Genomic DNA, 6,000 nt, shown 5'->3' on the forward strand with positions numbered 1-6,000 from the left:
CAAAGCATTATGGGACAGGTTTTCGTGCTGCAAAATTTATAGTATATTGATTGCAATGTTCAGAACAGACTGAGAGAAACACACAATAAAAATAGCATTTGGAAGAAATACAGTCATGTAACCATACACAGCCCTTAGAGAGCATAACCACAGTAAAAAAGAATGAGAGAAAGTAATGCAGTATAACCATATATAAAGCCCATAGAGAGCATAGTGCATTACACATTTGCAAGGCTAGCAGACCCATTGTAATGATACCACAACAAGGCCCATAAAACATAACTTCTCTCAGCTGTAAATAAAAGTTCTAGTCACAAGAGAGCTTTAAAATATAGGGGTTATTATTTTGGAGAACCCCCTAACATAGTGTGGGGAATCAGAGATGATGTAGACAGAAAGCATGCATCTTGGTGAATGTTGTGAGGGCGGTCCCATTGTTCTAGGACCACCATAAGCTTAGTTATGAGCAAAAACGTTTTGTAGAAGTAATGACCTGCAAAGCATCATGGGGCACATTTCTGTGCCACGAATATTTTAGTATGTTGACATGACTGGAATGCTTAGAATGGCCCCCCAGAGGACACCAGAATGAAAACAGCATTTGTAAGAAACACAGCCATAACTACACAAAAAGAAAATGGCAATAGATAATGCAGATCAACTACATATTTAGCGCCAAAACAAAAGTTCCAACCATGAAAGAGCTTAAAAAGACACTGAATGGTGGGAGGGGTTATTATTTGTGGGTCCCCACTAACCTAGTGTGGGGACCCAGAGGTTTCCTAAACTGAAAGAGTGCATTGTGCTGAACGTTTTTGTGGTGGTCATATTGTCCTAGGACCACCACATGCAGAGTTATGAGCAAAAATGTTTTGTAAAATGAATGCACTGCAAAGCATTATGGGGCGCATTTCCTGAGTGCAGTGAATATTGTAGTATCGGCTCTCCTGCTGTGCCAGGAGAGACTCTTTTGTTTTGAGGATTTCTGTTTTAATAATTTCAAGTGTTTTCCGGGGAAAGACACAAGAAATGACACTGATTAAGTAACTGTGAATAATGGGATCAGCACTCCAATACTGCCGATCGAGTTCACGCTGTTGTGCCTGTTTGTGCTGTGAGCGCCATAGCCGCCATACAGCACGAAGGGGAGAGACAAAAGAAGAAAAAAATGGTTTACCCATGCTGAAGTATATTGGCAATCGTGCAATAATCCATGTAACAGGGGCAGTCTGCAAGGCGTGACAAAAACAACCTCAAAACGGGACAAACATAAAGCATTTACCAATGACATCAAGAGATTTTTTTAAGCCCAAGAATGAATGAAAATGATGGGCGTGAGATGGGTGTGGTTAAAAGCCCATAATACTTACAACAGGTCAAAGCCCTTGCGTGCTCAAACAGCTGCCAGTTCTCCAGAGGATTTTTTCATCAGCTACCATGAAGTCATGGAAGTATAGTTGAGGTGGTTGACAGGAGCAGTAAAATTACATTTTGTAGCGAACAAGGGGAGCAGCAGTTGCAAACGCAATCTTGTTTGGTATGCTTAACACCAGGGCAGTAAACAACCTCTATTTCAAAAGCTCTCTTTCACGATACGTACACTCCCTCTGGTCCACCATAGGTCTCTACATGTACAGATCAACAACTGTCTGCATACTGCATTCTTACCAGGGACCTTCACTCCGCCCTTTGACATCTGAATCCAGAGCATCCATCAATGGATCCGGCTCAAAAGGACTGTGCCCTTACGCACACATAGTCCACTATCCAGGTCTCTCACTCTGTATTTGTTGCTTGACATGGAACACTACGTTGTTCCTGTTTGTATACATTAATTGGCCTGGCCTATCCAAGAAGCTTTACCTGTCACAAAGAGTTGACTGACTCTTGCTCAACTCGTAGGCCATTCCAGTCAATACTGTTTTTAATTTAGAAAACAGTGGCTGGCCAACAGACGGACAGCATCGATCACTACGTACAGCAGATAATACAGTCCTGTGGAACTAGCACTGAGATCAATCAGTAACTGTGTTTTTTTTTTTAAAGGTGCAAAGCAGTATTGACTGGCCTTTACAGGAAGCAGGTGCCCGAGTCGTTGAGCTGACAAGCTCACACTTTCTTTTACCAGAAAAGGCCAGTCAACTAACCTTTCTCCCCTTAAATAGTGGTTGGGTTATAGCAAAGTAGGAAGTCTGTACCTTACTTCTGCAATGTGCTCTAATTCTGAACAACAGCATGCACTCCTCCAGCAGCCAGTTTGACTCTGGCTTGACATCTTGAGACATCAGCCTGGGTAACATGAGCAGCCTCAGGAAAGTCACCAACCGGACTCGCTTTAAAGGAAATGAGTTGATGAGGCTAATCAAACTTGGCTTGTCTCACCCTTCACTACAAGGCTAGGCCAGTCCATTCAATACTGTGAAAACTGTTTTAAGCTGGGAAAAGAGTAACTGACCCACAGAGGGAGTTCAGCAATCACAGTTGGACTTCGGCCAGTTGCTGTTTAGTACTAATGTTATTTTGGGACTATGCACCTCAGCTTTTACCCAAATACAGATGCCATCCCTAGCCTAAAATACAGAGAGCCTCCTTTTCTCTTTCACAGAATGGGATGCGGCTAGTCCCATGTACAGAGAGCCTGGTCTATGTCGTGCTTATAAAATGACCTTCTCCCACAACGAGAAAACCAATCATTGTAATTTCCCACATGCAGAACGAAACCCATCCACCTTGCACATAGAAAGAGAACCCAGCGGGTGTGCTTTCATCATCTCACTGAACTCTAACGACTGAATGGCAACTGAATATTGCTTCAATACTCTGACTCTGTATAAGAGCGCTTTCAAGTTATGAGAAGTTGTTGGTCGGTCTGCTTTAATGCATACTTAAATAAATACCACAGATTTCAAAGCAACAGTGAGCACTGCAGTGACAAAGACACAGCTCAAAAGCGTGGTTTCCAAAAGATCACCAAGAAGGTTGGAATGCATGCCACATGGCTTCACGTCATGTGGAAAACCCTTAGTGGGTCATGCTTTTTACAGAACTGTGCATGCTTGGATTTTTATGCTCGTGCTTCACAATTTTAAAATCAATAGTCCAAATTCCAAGTCCAAATGTGCTTCTCGCTATTGGCAAAAACAGGACAGGTTTGTACTCAGAACCCATGTCGCATTTCTAAACAAAGCACATTTCATGTATCAGAGTGATATCTACTTCAAGCAAATAAGTGGTGATAGCAGCCATTCTCCACTGCGCCCTGTGGACATACAGGCCCATATTTATACTTTTTAGCGCCGCATTTGCGTCATTTTTTTACCCAAAAGCAGTGCAAACACATTATGCAATGGTATTTTGTAAGTTTGCGCCGTTTTTGCGTCAAAAAGCTGCGCAAATGCGGCGCTAAAAAATTATAAATATGGGCCACAATACCATCTGGATGCAGGAGAGTTAAAGGTGAATTTGAGATGCACAGGGGAGTAAGAGAAAAATGAGACACAGCTCCCTATGAAATCGGACCGCACACAGGCCAATGTCTTTAGAGCGAATGGCATATCACATGGAGAAACGAGGTAAGGCGAGGGGGTCAAATTTCAGAGAAGAGACATAAACAAGGAAGAACCCCGATCATTAATAAAGGAGGCATGGGTGCACTAGAACAATTATTGGTCACAGGAAGCAAATCATTATTAATATTGCCAATATTAATAGGTAACAGGCAATATAATTCATAAAGTTGAATGGCCACCACTGACTTCTATAGTGAATGAAAATTAGTGTTATCTCCGCGTCACAAGCTCCAATCAGTTAAGGCCAATCGAGCCTTCCATCCTTCTGAGGTCGGGAAATTGAGTACTGCTATTTTGGAAAAGGGTAACGCCTGTTATTTGTAGGTCTAGGGTCAGCAGAAGAGTCGCGGGGCACTATATAAAACAAGTAATTATTACATTACTGGTTACAGATCTTTCTTGCGGAAAATCGCAGGTATCTATTTATTTTCCATTAATGATCGTGACCTCACGTCGTTTGGAAGAGCCGAAACGTGAGGCACTTTCTTGTGCAGCGGCTGCAGGCCTCCCCGAGTATACGAATGATACGCAGGGCAGCCGTGACAAGTAACCATTTTTGCCCCTAGTTATCAAAACACGACGATCGGCTCCAATTCAAGGTGACAACACCACCTGCGCAGAGAAAGGCAGCCTTACTACAACCCAAGGACCCTTACATACGGCATCTCTTACCCCGCATCAGCTGTGCCTCTGACCTCTTATCCACAACAATAACAGAGCACTTGCAAGAGGCCTGAGCGGGGCGTGCAGGGGATTGTAGTTCTGGCACTGCGTCTGGGACAACAAGAAGCCAAAAGAAGACTACACTAACCGTGGGGCACAGCAAAAAGAGGGCGGGACCTAGAGTTGATGAGAGCGTGGACAGCTGGGGACTTTAGGAGAGCTGTGGTCTATGGGTACGAAAGAAGAGTAACGCAGAGACTACATTTCCCGCCTAGCACAGTGTGAATGGATAGCGGAAGCTTGCCTTAGAGTGGGGTGTATTGGGATATGTGGTTTGGTTGCAAGAAGTAGATTAAAGGAAAACAGCAAGGAGTTGTTCCGTGCAAGTATTTCGTGCTGAGCTCAAGAAGAGGAGCTCCAGACCTTTAGGGAGGAATAGTTGTTTGGGTTTGGGGAGTAAAACATGATCATAATGTTCAATTAAGCGAGTTATACCTCCAAACAATTACAGATAAGATTACTAGACCATAAGTGAGTTTTCAAAATCCACGATACGTTTCTTTCTACAGGGAGTGCAGAATTATTAGGCAAGTTGTATTTTTGAGGATTAATTTTATTATTGAACAACAACCATGTTCTCAATGAACCCAAAAAACTCATTAATATCAAAACTGAATATTTTTGGAAGTAGTTTTTAGTTTGTTTTTAGTTTTAGCTATGTTAGGGGGATATCTGTGTGTGCAGGTGACTATCACTGTGCATAATTATTAGGCAACTTAACAAAAAAAAATATATACCCATTTCAATTATTTATCATTACCAGTGAAACCAATATAACATCTCAACATTCACAAATATACATTTCTGACATTCAAAAACAAAACAAAAACAAATCAGTGACCAATATAGCCACCTTTCTTTGCAAGGACACTCAAAAGCCTGCCATCCATGGATTCTGTCAGAGTTTTGATCTGTTCACCATCAACATTGCGTGCAGCAGCAACCACAGGTTCCCAGACACTGTTCAGAGAGGTTTACTGTTTTCCCTCCTTGTAAATCTCACATTTGATGATGGACCACAGGTTCTCAATGGGGTTCAGATCAGGTGAACAAGGAGGCCATGTCATTAGATTTCCTTCTTTTATACCCTTTCTTGCCAGCCACGCTGTGGAGTACTTGGACGCGTGTGATGGAGCATTGTCCTGCATGAAAATCATGTTTTTCTTGAAGGATGCAGACTTCTTCCTGTACCACTGCTTGAAGAAGGTGTCTTCCAGGAACTGGCAGTAGGACTGGGAGTTGAGCTTGACTCCATCCTCAACCCGAAAAGGCCCCACAGGCTCATCTTTGATGATACCAGCCCAAACCAGTACTCCACCTCCACCTTGCTGGCGTCTGAGTCGGACTGGAGCTCTCTGCCCTTTACCAATCCAGCCACGGGCCCATCCATCTGGCCCATCAAGACTCACTCTCATTTCATCAGTCCATAAAACCTTAGTAAAATCAGTCTTGAGATATTTCTTGGCCCAGTCTTGACGTTTCAGCTTGTGTGTCTTGTTCAGTGGTGGTCGTCTTTCAGCCTTTCTTACCTTGGCCATGTCTCTGAGTATTGCACACCTTGTGCTTTTGGGCACTCCAGTGATGTTGCAGCTCTGAAATATGGCCAAACTGGTGGCAAGTGGCATCGTGGCAGCTGCACGCTTGACTTTTCTCAGTTCATGGGCAGTTATTTTGCGCCTTGGTTTTTCCACACGCTTCTTGCGACCCT

General features: G+C 43.2%; 1 protein-coding gene across 2 annotated transcripts in view; it reads right to left on the reverse strand.

The window, feature by feature from the left end:
• The window catches only part of CALCOCO1 (calcium binding and coiled-coil domain 1), a 171,683-nt gene extending 167,369 nt beyond the window's left edge, over positions 1–4,314 (reverse strand). For both annotated transcript variants that reach the window (XM_069230985.1, XM_069230986.1), the window contains exon 1: positions 4,242–4,314. The gene's annotated coding sequence lies outside the window, so the exon portion shown is untranslated. The remainder of the gene's footprint in view (positions 1–4,241) is intronic.
• Between the last annotated feature and the right edge of the window lie 1,686 nt (positions 4,315–6,000).

This window comes from Pleurodeles waltl, chromosome 4_2, assembly GCF_031143425.1.
Source record: "Pleurodeles waltl isolate 20211129_DDA chromosome 4_2, aPleWal1.hap1.20221129, whole genome shotgun sequence".
Taxonomy (NCBI): Eukaryota; Metazoa; Chordata; class Amphibia; order Caudata; family Salamandridae; genus Pleurodeles; species Pleurodeles waltl.